This window comes from Onychostoma macrolepis, chromosome 16, assembly GCF_012432095.1.
Source record: "Onychostoma macrolepis isolate SWU-2019 chromosome 16, ASM1243209v1, whole genome shotgun sequence".
Taxonomy (NCBI): domain Eukaryota; kingdom Metazoa; phylum Chordata; class Actinopteri; order Cypriniformes; family Cyprinidae; genus Onychostoma; species Onychostoma macrolepis.
In genome coordinates, this window is record NC_081170.1 from 35,344,559 (window position 1) to 35,361,222 (window position 16,664).

The following is a 16,664-nucleotide window of genomic DNA, read 5'->3' on the forward strand; positions in this document are numbered from 1 at the left end:
TAATTTATTCATTTATTTTTTCACATTTACGTTAGTTGATTTTTGTATTGAGATCATTTCCATATGTGTTGCCTGCGCATATCAATGCAGTTTCACATGTGTTATCTTTTTATGTGGTATTTATAATACCATATTCATGTTCAGAATTACATTTAGTAAGTATGTTAATAGCAAGTTTGCTCACAGACTGGTTCTGCTATTTGTCCACAATGAGATCACTCCATAAAGGAAATATAGACGTAATATACAATTTGCTGTCATTCATTTGAGTTCAAAATGTCAATATGCTAGTTAAAGTTATTAGTTAAAACATTAAATTCTAGCACATTATAGTTCTAGTATTTACTGTTCTTGTTTCTGTGCTGGAGGTTTTATGTAGTAACCAGACATCTTTAAATTCATTTTAAATATTTAAAGATTCATTTTGTAACACTTTACTTGAATAATATTGTACATTGTAATGCACTATTTCTTCATAAATAATTGTCAAAAATAAGTTAAAATGCATTAATAATATCTGCAGAGTCCTTGTTACATCTGAAATGAGTTGTCCTGTGTTTTAATGCATTATGCTTTCTAAAGGTGTAACAATGAATTATAATGTATTATAACTGCATAAGACCATATGCAGTAAATGTGCATTACAAGGCATACATAGTGCACTAAAATACTTTTAGAATGCATTATAAAGTAAAGTGTTACTATTAATTGTAATCAATAAATATCCTAATTATCATTTAAATTACATTTTATTTTCATTGCTAAAAAAAAAGATGCATTCAACTGTAAGCATTCTAGGGTTAAACTACATGCATTTTGACTTCTTTATCTTCTGTTTTATTTCTCAGGGAGGGTTGCAACATGATAAATGCGAGTCAGATGGAACAAGTTACGATTATGCCATCCAAAGACATCATTTCAAAAGCACGCAGCCAACTCTCTTAGTTTTTAACTTCCATGTGCGATTACCTCAAGAGGAATTATCACAGAGGTGGTGTCCACAGTCTGCTGTCGAACACAACCCACACAGACACAGATGCAATTAAAAACACCGCTAACGTACAACGTTTTGCATGCGCATGCGCGACGATCTGGATCTCATCAGCATGCACAGACTGGCAGGTCCGCCCTGGTGAAAGCTATCGTTTAAGAATTGAGCGTCGGCCATTAATAGAGCCCGAAAGATGACAGATGACTTCATATGCCATGCAAGCAGGCCCAGACAATAGCTTTAGCTATGACAGATTGCCTGGCTGTAACCCACTTTATGTTAAACTCATTCTCACTGTCCAATTTCACAAGTGTAATTTTGTTCCTCTGCATGGCATTGTCCTCGGCGGACTAACCGAGTTCCTTTGGTAATGATTCCCTTTTCTATTGTATTGTTTTCTGCATAATCGGACCGGTAGTCAAGGGTTTGGGTGACACAGCCATCTGTCAAGTTCATTTGCTTTGTAAGGTGTGCTCGGAATAATGGTCCATACAACTGGAGGCTATCCGTTATCAAAGAAGAATATCCCCCGTACCTCGCTCGATGCGCCCGAGACGTTTCCCCCTCCTCCCTTCCTCTTATTATGCTATACCCTTGGCTCCATCACCTCATTTTTTTCGGCAGCTGTCACATGGGCATCTTGTATTATGAAATTTAAAGCCACGATTCAATTAAGGGTATGAGTTATCATCCTTACCGGCTCACCTCTGCTCCGTGGGGGCGGCTCCGCAGACTGCAGCGCTCACCAGAAATGATCTGCCGCTCGTTGAGCCTGTCAGCTCTCATTTGGGAGAGTCCAGTTTAATCTGGACCCGCGCTGAAATCTCATACTGCCACCGCTGCGTTTTCATCTGTCTTGCCTACGAGAGCCAAAAGTTGACTGCTGAAATATACTGTCTATATTGAGTGGGTTGTGGCGACCGGGATGGCTAAGACATGTGGGTAAGACCGTTCCAGTGTACCGAGGATGCAGTCTGGAGTAGGCCGCTCCACGGTGGGACGTAAAAATTGGATGGGGATATTTTCCGAGGCTTATCTCTTTATTGTCGCCTTACCATTCTTTAATATTCGATGCAGTTTTTGCCATGCAGAACCAAAGCTCATGGATCAGGTTGCACTTGCAATGTTGGACTCTCAGCTCTCACAGTGGGCTTTCTTACAGAAGACAATGTTAAAACATGTTTCACAACCCAACGTTAAAAGACATTAATAAAATGATGTGATATACATACAGTAGATCCATATACTCTTTACAAATATAGCATTGCCATCACTTGCTCACCAATGGATCCTCTGAAGTGAATGGGTGCCGTCAGAATGAGAGTCCAAACAGCTGATAAAATAATCCACACCACTCCAGTCCATCAGTTAACATCTTGACAAGCCAAAAGCTGAAACAAATCCATCAATAAGATATATATATATATTTATATTTTTTTTACTTCAAACCATTGCTTCTGGCTAAAATACAAGATTACAATCCATAATAATGCTTCCTCCAGTGAAAAGGTTGTCTTGTCTGAATCAGGAGAGAAATCTGCACAGACTAAGCTCCCCAAAAGCAGATCAAAATACTCAAATACAGATCAAAATAATCAGCTGTGACACTTCTGGGCTCTCCAGGCAATCCTTATAAATGGTTTTAGATTAGCACTTTAGCTCAAACTGGCAAAAACACAAGGTATGTCCCTATTTGCAGACTTCCACAATATGCTATGCCATTTTGTAGTACACATAGTGCAAGTAGTGTGCTCACATTGAAAAATCCAATAAGAAAAATACCTAGAGGGTGCACTTAATTAACCAAAAAAATAAAAAATAAAAATAATTAAGTGTGGAAAGTTGGACACTGTCACAGCTTTCCTTATGTAGCTGGAGGGTCGACAATGTAAGATGACAAAATAACGTTTGGATCTATTATGCATGTCCTATATTTGCCACTTTGAATTCAGTGTTCCTCAGTGTCGCCAATATTTGTCCTATATGAACATTCCGCATGTCCAAATTCTTTGGACCAAATTAACCATTTTCATACAGACTGACAGATCCCCTGAGGTCTACTATGGTGGCATTCACCAGCAGAGATGGCAGTGTAGGAATGGACATGATAAAGCGTCAGGGAGCGTGAATGCCAACCAAATGGCTGCAGAAGCTATCCAACGGGCTGGCAGAGAGCTGATCTGAGGGGATCCAGATCAGCTGTGCAGGGTATTGGGTGGTAATGGCCGCCACACTACCTGGCATTGAGAAGGTTCATTAGCCGAGCGTTTGGCCCCATTCAACGCATTGTGATGCCCGTAGCGTTTGGCGTCACAGCGCCCAGGCTTTTATCCACATCCTGGGAGACCTATTAGAGGCTATTTGCGATTATATGGTTGTGCTCTTAGGTGGGTTCAGTGCATGGCCTATATTTGACATTTGTGTGGTTGGGTGTAGCTTCCAAACTGAGCATAATGTCAAAAAATGATTAAACTGTCAGTGACACAAGCTACTGTTTTAGGCCTCATGTTTTCAGGCCTCAAATTGAGCATAATTATAATATGCATCGACTATATTAAAGAAATAGTTAACCCAAACAGTGACAATTTTCTAAAAATGTGCTCACCCTCAGGACATTCAAGAAGTAGATGAGTTTGTTTCTTCATCAGGTTTGGAGAAATGTAGCATTTCAATCACATGCTCTCCACGATACTCTGCAGTGAATGGGTGCCATCAGAATGAGAGTCCAAACAGCTGATAAAAACATCACAATAATCCACAAAAGTCCACTTGATCATTAGAAACAACTGTTTTGGCTTGTAAACGGTGCTTGCTAAACCAGACCACTTTTACACTGGAGGAAGTGTTATTATGGATTATTTTAGCCAGAACCAATGGTTTAAAGTTAAAAAACGTCTTAATGATGGATTTGTTTCAGCTTTTGTCTTCTCCAGATGTTAACTGATGGACTGGTGTGGTGTGGATTATTGTGATGTTTTTATCAGCTGTTTGGACTCTCATTCTGACGGCACCCATTCACTGCAGAGCATCTATTGCTGAGACACTGATGCAGTGACACATTTCTACAAATCTGTATGAAATTTTCCTTTTTTGGGTGAAGTATTCTTGCAAGAATTAATTTTTTTTTCAATGCTGAAAATGTGTATCTTCAAGCGTCTGAGATGTTTCTAAGAATCTTCAAGGAAAATAATCACCTTATAAAATTATGATTTAGGACATCAATAATTTAAACCATGATAATCCGAATCAGTAATTTGCAATTCATGATAAATATAATGTGAAACTGATCACAAGAGTGGATTTTGCAGGTTTTCCAACATTTTCATCTATTATTTTTGATTCTCTCTCATAGCTGACAAATACAGCAGTAACCACTTTAGCACTTTCATACAATCGAGCGAGCAACGCGTCTGCTGTGAGGTTTTATTAAAGTTTATTGGCCATGTAAAAACCTCTCTGTAGAAAATAACTGGCTTCGTCTGTCCTGTCACCATGAATTTAGGTGCAGCGTCTATCCGCTGCTCTCGAAGCCTCCAGCGGAGCTACAGGTAGGAACAGTCTTCTTCAATTAAATCTAATCATCCCTTTAAATCAATAATTGTGCTAAAGGCTGCCTTCAAATCTGGGAGGGATTCACATCTAATGTGCTGATCCAGCTTGTCTGGGCCAGCCTCCTTGTGTACTGAAACCAAAGCAATTTAGTCGTTGCCTACGGGCCTTCTGGCAGTCCTGGAGTCGGAGTGCAGCGAGGACTCGGAGATACGATTTAATCTGATACATCTGTGTGCGCGCCGGAGTTAAGCGCGGCTAGAGCGGGGGCTATGTTTCAAGTGAGAAGTATTATCGCTTTCCTACAATAACAATGGCGTGGAGCGTGGGGAGAGCTTGGAAAAACAGCTCGCGTCAACCTAATCTGACTTCTCCTCCTGGCCCGGGCCGCGTTGTGAAATCCAGCCTGGAGACGGGAAAACCTCGCCACTGACCAATCGAGTCTCCAGCCTGCCAAAACAGACAAGGCCGAGGAAATGAAATAGGTGGGTTAGAGAGAATCCATGCATGCGTTTGCGTGTTCATCTTGGATGCGAGTGCAACGGTGAGTCATATCCACTACTGTTTGTTCCAGACACCAAAATGTTGGCCCCAAAATTACCAACGCGCTATTTTTTATCAGACGGCGCATGGGGAAATCTGCAAATGAATCATTGGCACGGTGACATCAGACCATAAATTCTTCTCCGCTCTGTCCACAAACGTCTAGTGTCTCGTAGTTTTTCATAGCTTTCATTGCAGTAACAACACAAGCCTAATTTAAGAGATGCAACGCTGGCAGGATGAGCTCAGTTTTTTTTGTTTTATCTGGAAAAGAACAGAAGCTCCTCTGCAGTGTGCAACTGTGCAGTGATTAACCTCCCATCTAAAACACAGATGTGCGGTGAGTGTGCAGTTTATATACTGCGAAGTGCGCATATTGGGCTAAAATCAATGACGATATTTATTTTTGTTTGTATTTATATCGTATAATGTATTTCTCAATTCAGTCATCAATAAATTAATTCCATACAGAAATGCAATATATATATATAGCAATATACTGCCATATATGTTACCTCTAAGGTGATATACAATGTTTGCATACATACATTCTCTGGGTACACATGGAAATTTGTACATATGCTAACAATATCGATATGATTATATATATATGCCATTATAAATAGCAACCATATATGTCAACAATATACATTTTGTTTATACTGTATGTGCATCTTTATTAAAACAACATTAAACACACACACACATATATTTTACATATACAGCAATCTAATCTATACAGTCTGACAGTAATCTATCTATCTATGACATGGTTCAAATTACTAATAGTTTTCAAATATTGTTTTTACTCCATATGACAATGTATTTCATATGTGGAAATTTAATATATGTTGCATAAGGATTAACTTTAATGAGTTCATTTCGCACAAATGTCAAAGTTTTTACAAATTGTCACTGCGCAAACAAATTAAAATGTCTAAAATCAAATTAAACAGTCTCTGTTCTCAGTAAATGATGAGATAATTTTATTTTTTCAGTGAAATATTCCTTATATACATGTAGACTGTCATCACCAAATCACCGCCAACAACAAGACTGTGTAAAAATATCTCAATTTAAAACGAAACATTAATTGATACCATTCAATCAGAGCACAGTGGATATTTAGCACTTTTCTTCTGCAGTTGCAAGATCCTGCCATGACAGCAAGTACTAATATCTAATGATGTTCACCAATCTACAATCCTCACATCACTGAGGATGTGACTGTGTTCCCTCTCGACTTATATGGATAATACGGCTGGTCCCTCATTCCCACGCGCTCTTTATATGAGCTAAGTCACCAGAGGATACGTCTCAGACGGTGAATGACCATTATCTGTTTCAAATGCTTCAAGGGGCTCGCGATAAGAATTTCAGAGCAGGGCGGCAAAGGTTAAAAGGAGAGATAGTTCTTGTCATCGTTCATCTAGTGGATGGGAGCGAGGCAACGGGAATGGCGCGATATCTTAAAATAGGCGAGTGATGGAGGCGAAGAGCAGATAGACACTTTAAGCAGCTCAAGTCACAGTTCAACAACCACTAGTGCTGTAAGACAGGACAGTTCAGCAGGATCGGCATGCAAGTTGGCCCGTTCTCCAACATACGAAGCTGCCTATTTCACCGATGATGAATCTCAGATGATGTGGAGCCAAAAAGAGCTTCACGACTGTTTGTTGGCGTGTCTCCAGTGTGAAGATGGATATTTGACCAATAATGACTCCTACTCAGTAATAATAATAATAATAATAATAATAATAAAACAAATACAGTTGCTAGTTGGTGAGTTTATTGGGTTACACTTTATTTTGATGGTCCTCATTAGCCATTCTAATTTTGCAGCTACATGCCAACTAACCCTCATTCATTTGCAACTTCAGTATATGCAGCTACCCCTCGTTAGAGTATATCAGTAGTCTGTTAGGTTAGAGTTAGGGGGAGTAAAATAAGTTGACATGCACTTGTAAACAATACTGTGTAATTACATTACATGCATTACATAATCAGATTCCAAAAAGTAAGTACTTGTAGTTAGACTATATTACATTTTAAAATGCTTGTAATCAGACTACAATTATTTGTTTTTTCTTTTATTGATTACATGAGTACATATTAATAATATATGTTATTGTAAGCATAATTAAATAACACATTTGCAAGTTCACGGTTCTCCAACGTTGGTTAATGGTCACATGACATACAGGCAAACAAATAGTTCTTCTTCTTTAGCAAGTGTCGATTGTTGTTGTTATTTAAATGATTTATTTTCATTTTACATTTTTATGATTTGATTATTAGCTTTTCGTTAAACTCATGAACCCCCTTCATGAACCCTAATTTGGGAAACCTTGGTGTAATGCAATGTTTAATGCCCTTCATGCTGTTATGATTAATGTAATTATTGGAATACATTTTTATTCTCTTTGTATTTTTACAGAGATTATCCTTTTAAAATCAATGTGATGAGTTAGGTTAAAAGAAATCAAAAGTAATCTAAAAGTAGTCTGTAAAATGTGTAATATAATGGATTACATTACTAACTACAGTTTTTATCATAAAATCTGGAATCAGTAGCATACTACAATCTGTAAGTAATCTACCCAGCACTACTTGTAAAGTTACTTATAGTCAGTTGAATGTCCATCAAAATCAAGTGTTAGCAGATATTAAGCAGACAGTGTCTAATAATACTCTAATGACTGCTAGTAGACATATAGTTGCAAAGTTACTTCTAGTCAAGAGAACATCTAAAGGAGACCATTCAAATAAATTCAAGTGTTATTGCCATGCTGAATCAATTAGAAATATTGAAAAAAAAAAAAAAAAAACCTTGTGATGTTTAGCACTGTTCAGAAGTCCATTTGAGCCATGAATAACTCTTGTTTATAGAGACTGCATTAAACACTTATCAGAAGAGTGTGTGTGTCATTGCATACATAAATGAAGCCAAAACCCCCTTGTTGGCCCATGATTTAATTTTTATCCAAATGAGTCAAGTGAATGTTCTTTTACAGGCATCTCCTAAAGAAACAATTCCTGTCTGAATTGACTTTAAATGATTTAAAAGCTATAATTTGTTAGACAAACCGAGAATAAAACATTTGCCTGAATGAATCAGCCTGGTTCAAAGAAAACACGGCTGGATAGACAAGGTTATGCAGTTATCCCCAAACGCCTAAGTGACAGGGGTCTAGGAATGCTGTAATTATCAGGCTGATTAATATCTAGTCAGCCCAAGGCCAGACTCTGAGGGAAGCTGGAGTGTACGTAAGTGAGACTTTAATAAGTGTTTTGCTCAGACAGCTCCTCCAGCAAGACCTCGCAATCCATATCATTCAGCATTTTGGAGACTAACTGCTAATATTTTGACCCTAGTTTCACTGCGTCTTCGACCCTCAGAGACCCTCGCTGAGTGCGAATGACTCGAATCGCTGTCGTATCTCCACTCACGAGGAAAAACTGTCCTTATCTAAGCCCCACTCTGTCAATACCTCATTGTTCAGATAGGAGCATTAAAAAGAGCTTTAATTGCTGCTAGCTGCGTGCTCGTTGAAGTTGACGCCACAGACCGCATGCTAGGATCTATTCATGCATATCATCTTTATTGAGGATAATCAAAACCATGGACGGTGTTGAACCGAGTCCAACGGGTTCGGCGGGATTTATTTATTTTGAAACGCGAGCTCTCAGAGAAAGATAAAAATGGTTCATGGGAATCAGCTGATTAGCTAATAGGTATTATTAGCGATTACTCTTGTCCTACTTGGGAGGAGATTAGCAAGTGCCAGGAGAGAGACAGACGCACTGCATTCCAGCGCAGTGAGAGAAGAGGCAAGGTGTTCATAGACATGAACCCACAGTCAAGCACTCATTGTCAGACAATTCATCAAGCCCACATCTCATATTTCAAAAGCCTCTCGTCCTCCCACACCTGCACATGTTTTACATATTTTTTTGTGGTGTGTCTAACAGACAGTTGTTTGTCTTGCAATGTAAATCTGTGTCTTTTTTAAAGGATGATGAATGCATCACATAATTCCTGATGCTTTGAGCCCGTTCATTCATGCAGCATGTTTTAAATGTTTTATGAGAAAAATGATCTGCTCAGAACAATACAAAACTGGTAATAAACCTCTTTCTACATTTTCAACTTACTATTTGATATTTCCGCCTTTTATATTCAGATAACTGTCAAACGCTTTACACAGTAATTGATTTGCATGAAATCACTAATCAATATTAAAATAAATATTGAACTTTGACAGAAATAATCTAGTAAAGAATGGTTCAGTGAATTTGCTTTTTAAACACTCATAAAAACTAGCCAGATAAGCTTGATAATTTGTGTCAATATTCAATCTAATATTAGCTATATTAGGTTTTACACCTATTTTTACACTTATGCTTTTGATAATATCCACTGCACACCTCAATATTTAGGTATTTGTTCCACAATTGCAAATTTTATTTTATTTTATTTTTTACTCAGAGGAACCGTAATTCCGTAATTTATTTAAATAATCAAGTTATGTTTTCCACAATTTTCTTTTCAGTAAAGCAGGAGTGACCAATCCTGCTCCCGGAGGGCCGCTATCCCGCAGAGTTTAGCTTCAACCCTAATTAAACACACCTGAACCAGCCAATCAAGGTCTTCAGGATTACTAGACGCTTCCAGACAGGTGTGTTGAGGCAGGCTGGAGTTAAACTCTCCAGTATAGTGTCCTTCCAGGCAATACATTAACACAAGAATGAATGATGATTTAGGATACATTAAACAACAACAACATACTAAAAATGGAAAGGTTTTTTTTTTTTCATTTTCAGGTACAGACAACAACATAGTCTAAATGATCCCTGCTCACACAGATTCACCATGACATTCGTTACCAGTGAGTTTAAAACAGATAGAAAATTAAAACACCAGCCTTTGTGCTCCCATAATCATTAGCTAAGAGAATGAAGTAACACAAAACTAGTCTAATGGCAATGAATTTAGTGCATTTCGTAGCTGAATTGCTGGTTTAAAATGATCACGATGTTGTTTAGTTTTATATCATCATCAAATCATCAAAAATATATTGTGAATAGTCAGTATATCATCCAGCTCTAATTGTTATATAATTAACAAATCCAAAGCGCTCTTGGCGTGTTACTTTTCCTTATGCCAACTCTGGAAATTTAACGTGGTCACTTGCCAGCAGCACCAGAGGGCCCAGAACAGCCTTACCAATTAACAGCACAGCAGGATTCATTGCCCTGCTTTTAACAATCATTATAGATTGAGGGCGAACATGTGTTGATGGTTAATTTTATTTTCAAGAGAGCACGAAACAATTAGCCTCTTAAAGTGTGATAGCAATAGTCTGCATACAGTTATATTGGCTCTTGAATTGGACTGGGAGGAGAAAGAGAGATCTGAGCTTCTAGTGTCGTTTACCGATCCCACGTCACTCCTCTCCCTATCAGCCAGACTGAAAAGGTTGGGTTACCGGCTTGGGCTCACACATATTCATGGACACAGCTGGGACAGTTTAATGACTTAATTCTAGTTAATTACTCACCCCAGTGCAGCTGACCAAACTCCATCACGGACTCTCTGCGCATGGCTGAGTTATGGTCAGCTTTGGGAGGGGATGTGGGAGCCGGAGAAAGATGGACAGACAGGAGCACCAAACAGTGAACTGCAGTAAAGCACTGTGTTGAGTTGCACCAGCCATTTGTAAGTTCTTTCTTAAATTGGAACGCAAAGTCCACATTAGAAGCTTAGTACTGCTGGCTTGTTTGTAACTCTTAATTCAGTTGCACCATTTGTTCTCAAGGCAGATCGTAACTAGTAGGCCATAAGCTCTCCGTAAAGTAATGCATAGTCGCATAACATGATCATTTACCTTCAATGATCCAATAGCAGCCTTCAAATTCGTGAACAGTTGTTTAAATGCCATACATTTCGGTTTACCCAGTTAAAGCTGGAGTATGCAGTTTCTTCGCTGCTAATATAACCTAGTGAACTACAAAATTGAAGCGTGTTTTCAAACAACCTTTGCAAATAACCACTATTGTGCATCATGCATTCCCCAACTCAAACATCACAAACACAGCTCTTACAGGTCTATAAAAGTATGTCTTCACGGGTAAAAGCGGGCTATTTTCAATAAAAGGTCCAACATATTAGAAATACTTTTAACTAGAAGTTTAGCTTACCTGTCGAGACGAAAGTTCACCATATCAATTGAAACCCAAACATTCCATCAAATTCCTCTATTTTGTAAAAACACTGCCAGTGTTTACCTTTGTTTTACCCCGTTGTCTGTTTCTGTGTATTTTGGCAAGACTTTGAATTTTGGCTTGAACTTCTGTAACAGAATTTGACAGGCTTCTGTAAATATTTCTGTTACGTTTCAACTAAGTTTAATAGTGCAACACAGAAATATTTACTATTGCGTAAGTTGTAACGGGCACCAAGTTACAACTTACACACTAGTAAATATTTCAAGGCTATGTTGTAACTGGTGCAACCAGCCCCTGTTGATGATATGATCTCAGTCTGGATCTGCTCGTACAGTCCAGGAATATAGAATGGATTTTCAGAAACAAGCCCATACAGTTGGTTACAAAATTGCATATTTGCAAGATGTTCTTTGCTATTAGCCAAGTTTTTTTTTTTAGCAGCTTGAGTAGGTTTAATTAAATCCAACCTATAGAATCTACTACATGGCAATGCACATTCCAGTGGCATGGCCGTACTATGAAAACTTGGCCTATCTATATTCTTGTGGACCTTGAGGACCCTGAAATGTCAAAAATCTTCCCTACACGCTACTCCCCAGTGTCTTTATTTCAGCTACAGTGGCAACGACTTATGCAGAGCTTCAGAACCGGTGGCTTTTGCATGTGCAAATGAATTCACTCAAAACGATTTACTGCCCTGGAGCAGCTAATGGGAAACAAGGGTAAAAACATGAAGACTGTTTTCAGGGATTTCCTGCTGGCTTCCAATTTGTCTGAAGCCCCCGTGACCAGTAATTTATTACCGTGCTGTTTATAGCTATTGATTTCACCCACAGAGCCTCCTGACATCCAGCGTTGGGGTTTGAGATGCAGAGCACAGGGGCTGCTCCTCCTGGTACTCCGGGGTCAGGTAAGGTAGCATAGGGGTCTGCTCGGGGTCACATGGCCCCAGCAGGAGAGCCCGAGAGTGGGCAGAGTGTTTGCGGATTAAGGACCTAAGGACCAGAACTATCCACGTACCACCAATTAAGCCCGACTCTGCCCCACTGATGCGGGACACCACAGGGCCAGGTCTTGGGCCCCTTGTTGATTATGCATTTGCATTGTTCCCAGATGTGTAACTAGGCAATTGTGCTGGGCCATAAAACAGCATGGCTGCTTAAAAGGGTTTGAAAGAGAAAAGGAGGCAGGCTTGTCCATTCATTTACCTCAACGGTGTCAATCTCCCACAAACACTATTACAACCTAAAACCAGCAGAATGAGGAGCAAAACCATGGCTCCCACTGAGGAGGAGTTGGTGAAAGAGACAGTAAAGAAGGGAGGGGAAAACCTAAACAAAAAGGACAACAAGAGGGAAAGGGAAATTAATGACTCTTCACATATTGCCTGTGTTTCTTTTGTGGAGGCCAACAAAAGAGAAGCCGGTTCGAGAGGATGTGGGGCTCGGGAGCCAGTGGATATCAGGCCTGTAAATTCCACCAAACATTAATAACTTCATTACATGGCAATTACCAGCCAGAGGTGGTGGAACGGAGTATCCCACTTCCACATGCATTTGTCTGAGACTCAGCATTTCTCACCCTTCTCCTTTTCTCTCTCACACCCTCTCTCTTTCCCCATCTTTCTTTCTGTCTTCTAAAGGCAGAAAGGTCAAACCATTACATCGTCTGAATGAAATGTTCCTGACTTCCTCTGATGTATAGGCGCCTGGCCTGGAAGCCACTGGTATTGTTCAGGTGTGTAATAATTAATGCAGCATTGGAATGGCTCTCCTGGGATGAACGGAGGGGCGGGAACGCTGTCGATGACTGACGCCGGATCAAAAGGCCAAAACGGGAAGCCAAAGAGCAATGCTACAATGCTCAGTTTACTTATTTGCTATCAGTTGTCTTATTGAATTGAACACACCCTGCTACGCCCTGGTTACATCTGTAATATAAGTCGGTGTAAAGCATATATGTCTATCTCTATAATTAAATAAAGCCAAACAAACGTCTGCTAGTACAGTGCCATATTGCAAAACCACACTGCAAACCCACGTTGTACTTGTTTACTGATTACATATTATACATTAACCACTCCTGAGTGTCATTATTCCCAGAGAAGTGAAAACGTTTGTGTGTGATTATTAAACAGGCATTAAACTCTCCTTAAATGAGAAGGATAGTAAATGTCTGTTAATTGGTTAAATGTATATTAGGAAACTACAACTGATTTAAACTAAAATACTATAAAAAGTTTTATTTTATTTTTTAATTTATGGTGTAAATCTATACTATAACAAAACAATGCATTTTTAGTGTAAAATAATAAATATAATAAATAATACAATAAAATAAAATATGTAATAAAATAAATAAAAGTAAATATTATCCATGTTTTTAGTAAGCAAAATGCTGTCATCGTATAGTTTATGACAGCAAAATGACTTCCCCAGAAGTCCCTGCATGACAAACTATATTTAACGAGTGTAATTTAATTCATTTGTTTCTTCTTATACTTGTTAGCAGTGCAGTGCATATTGGGGTTGCAACTAAGTTGCTGGTTTATTGCATAATTCTGGCATGATTTATGTTACCGATGGTATGTTGTGTTTGTAACACTGCATTCTGTCTATATGTTTATTAATTATGGTTCAGTGGAAGAGTACTTTTAATGAGCTTTTATTATGACTTATCTTTTTTATGTGTGTGCGTGCTTAAAACTCTGCATTAAGTCATACATGCAATAAAATACTTGCGATGCATGTGGACGCACACAGACTGAAATGATATGGGCAAGCAGAGACATGAAACAGCAATCAAGTCTTTGATGTGAGCCTCGGGCAACAAGTCAACCTGAACCACCTTTACAAGGAACTATTCATAATTGCTGCATGTTCATACAAAGACATGTATTGTTTCCTTCTCAGATTCTCAATTGGAAAATATATTCCTGTGAAGGAGCATTAACCCGTATCTCTGTTTGCCCTACTTTGTTTGAAGAAATGATCATTTAATCAGGCCCTCCTCACGTCTGAGGCTGTCCTTCTGCATGAGTCAAAATACTGCAGAATCTATATGTGTTTATTGTTCCTTTGCAAACATCTTAAGGTGTTAAACAGCCCGAGCAAATTGATTTACGACCAAGATAAACATTTCCACATTGCTTCTTTCTTAATTCCAGGAAGCTGGCGCTCAATAATCAACCCTGTCACTGTTGATGGAAGACATCAGGATTCACACAATGCAGCGTGTTAAACATCAGACTGTGGTGTGAAAGACGCATCTCTGCTCTCTAACTCTCTGACTGTGATTCCTTACAGAAGCTGCTGCTGGTGACACTTCCACTGAAATTCCAGCAGAAATGAGCCTTACGAGGTAATGGCACATTAAGACAAGATAATTAAAGGTCTTTGACAGCATGAACACACAGTGGAGTGAGAACAGCTTTTATTTAGGTTCACTAATGGGCTGTCGAATAATGAGAGCCGTTGTTAACTTTAGGAATCCTTTTCCTCATTAAGACTCTTCTAGAAACGATCATTGTTCCTGTCTTTGTTCCTGACTAAATCTCTCTCATCTACATCCCTCTGTTCCAACAGTTAGGGACAATATAATATCATATAATATTAAATATAATATTAAAAGTGGCAAAAAAATTCTAAAACATTACCTAAAACTGAAATGAAAACAGACAATACAAAAAAAAAATAAAACAAACTTGATTCAAAATATTAATAAAATCTATAATAGTGTGTCAATGATACTAAAACATGTACATACTTTGGTAAATGAAAAAATATTTATTTATTTAACAATTAGTGAAAAAAAAGAAAAAAAGAAAAAGAACATCAGGCAGAATGTAAATATTCAGTTCGTTTTTATTTGTTGCATTTTGTCCTTTTTGGCAGTACAAATCATCATCAGTTTGGCTCGAGAGAAGGAAAAAAAAAAAAAAAAAAGAGGCTGTGAAGTTTTTTATGTGTGTGTGTTTCACGGGATAAAGCAAATAACCAGAATGACATGAGGGCGAGTAAATGATGAAAACATTTTCAGTTTTGGCTGAATGATTCCTTTAAAGCAGCCAAACAGGAAGTGATTTCCGTTTGTGCCCTTGGAGAAGCGAGATCCCCGCATCAACAATGTTTGGAATAATCAAATAATCAATCAGTTAATTAATTAGTCTGGTGAATAATTGAAGGTCTCAGTCCAGACTTCCTCTCTGATCTCTAAGAAGTTGGCGTCTGAGTAAGAGCATCGGACAGCGATGTATACATCGCTTTAATCAGCGCTTTGATCTCCTCTACAACACTCGTATAAGTCAATTAAAACTAGGCTGACGACGATGAATTATGCAGCACGTTTATTAAAACATTTATCAGCCAGACTTATTATAAATAGATGACTTTGGTAAAGGCAGCAGGCGCAGATGAATAGGTCAGTTTATTTGCCTCCCCGCTTGCTTTGTTGCTCCAAGTTTGTTGTTTATGTCTTTCAATGAACCTCAACAAGACTTGCCTTGTTTCATCACGCCTGTTTTTTGATTAAACGACAAATACGGGATGATTCGCCACACAAGTGCATGTGCCTTTCCGTGGACGTTTTCTCACAGTCTGACGTATGAAAATGTGCTTGGCTTTGCTTTGTCATCCAGAAGGCATTGCAGCAGCATGCAGGCCAGCACACGCGTGTGCTTCGACATCTGCCCGCCGGAAACATCACGCACCCAACTGATCCGGCACAGACACCACAGAGCTTGCAGGCCTGGAGATGTCAGATGCAAACCCTCACAGTCATGGAGAACAGAAAAAGATCAGCCTCAGAAACTCAGGGAAAGACCACGACCATCATAGCTGGCTGAGAAATGTGATGGCAAACGAACAGAACTGTCAGCATCTGGACATGAGCATGACTTTCCCTTTAAGCTCCATATTCTGGTTCAGCCTTTATTCTGAACAGACGTTTGCTCCACAGCTATTGGAATATTCCTGTATAGAACAAAAGAGCATTGCCTTGTGTGAATAATGGATATTATGATACCTTTTGAAGCTCAAAACCAGTCATAAGTCAAACAGGTATATTTGTAGCAATAGCCAACAATACATTGTACGGGTCAAAATTATCCATTTTTCTTTTATGCCAAAAATCATTAGGACATTAAGTAAAGATCATGTTCCATGAAGATATTTTGTAGATTTCCTACCCATTTTTTTTGTAGATTTCCTACCTATTTTATTTTATTTTTTTGCACCCTCAGATTCCAGATTTCGGTCAAATATTGTCCTATCCTAACAAGATAACATACATCAATGGGAAGCTTAATTATTCAGTTTTCAGATTATGTATAAATCTCAATTTCACAAAATTGACC

General features: G+C 38.6%; 1 long non-coding RNA gene across 1 annotated transcript; it reads left to right on the top strand.

Moving 5' to 3' along the window:
• Positions 1 to 10,474: 10,474 nt before the first annotated feature.
• On the top strand, positions 10,475 to 13,342 carry LOC131522364 (uncharacterized). The gene is made up of 3 exons (XR_009266520.1): positions 10,475 to 10,562; positions 10,650 to 10,802; positions 12,148 to 13,342. It is a non-coding gene; the product is annotated as an uncharacterized LOC131522364 (long non-coding RNA).
• The last annotated feature ends 3,322 nt before the right edge of the window (positions 13,343 to 16,664 follow it).